Genomic DNA, 1,251 nt, shown 5'->3' on the forward strand with positions numbered 1-1,251 from the left:
AGCTAAATTGGTATAGAATAGAGAAGAAGAAAAGGGGACCAATACTCACTGAAGGATTTTTCCAGCTTTCTTCATCCAGTGGAAGCTCGCTTGAAGAAGGGAAAAGAAGAGAAAAAGATTGAAGCTTCAAATCAGCTGAACTCTTTTTTATCTCCCTGTTGTATTTAATTTCTTTCTGGGTTTACAATTTTGTTGAACAATGAATTATACTGAGAATTTGGTTTTTACAAATTTAGCCATGAGTTAAGTTGTTCTTAGCTAGGATTGTTAATGGAACCAAGGTTGTAAGGATGATGGTTAATTTCTAAGTTGCTTGAGTTTTTAAACTGTTCATTTATGTATGTTTAATGTTTATTTCTATTTTTGACTAGCCATCAACTATAGGATACAAGACTTAGATTAATACTGGAAAGGTTAATTTGAGTTGGATCTAACATAGATGATGTAGGTTCAATATGCTTGTTTAAGTTTGTTGATTTGTGAATGGTATAAGAATATATTATTCATCTTGCATAACTAAATGGAACCAGCACTGAGATCTGTAATCTGAGAACTAGATGCACATAGGAATATGCTGGAAATGGTTTGAAGAATTTAAGTCATAATTAATTCGGAAGAATTTTATGCAAAAATTAAGTTTCAGTTAACTGGAATAAAAATGTTGTAGCATTCCTGTAGCATTTTAAGGCCTGACTTACAACTAAGGTGAAATCAATAGTCCTAGCCCATTTAATCATTGAATTAAGATCTATTGTTGCATTCTCGTTATCTTTACTACCTCTTGTTGCATTTACATTGCTTCCTTTCTATCCAATTAGTTCATGAAATGTAGTTAGTTGATTCGTTTGTCAAATTTCGTGTTTGAGGTGACTTTTACATTTTATTATCAGTGACTCAATCCTCGTGGGATCGACACTCTTATTCACTCTTTATTACTTGATTGCGGGACGCGCACTTGCGAGCCTAAAAATCACGTAACAAGTTTTTAGCGCCGTTGCCGGGGATTGAACCCGGGTCACCCGCGTGACAGGCGGGAATACTCACCACTATATTAGAACTGTCTCTAAGGGCATTGGATGGGTGTATAAATATTTACTATTTTATTATTATTATTTTATTAATTTTTTTATTTTTTAAATTCCTCATGTCACTGTTACCTTTTACGCGAATGCCAACATTGGTGATGAAGACACCCGGTTACTCAGCAACGTCACACTTCAGAATTGCTATAGCAAACTCATATCCTGAACC

This window comes from Morus notabilis, unplaced genomic scaffold (assembly GCF_000414095.1).
Source record: "Morus notabilis unplaced genomic scaffold, ASM41409v2 Scaffold365, whole genome shotgun sequence".
Taxonomy (NCBI): domain Eukaryota; kingdom Viridiplantae; phylum Streptophyta; class Magnoliopsida; order Rosales; family Moraceae; genus Morus; species Morus notabilis.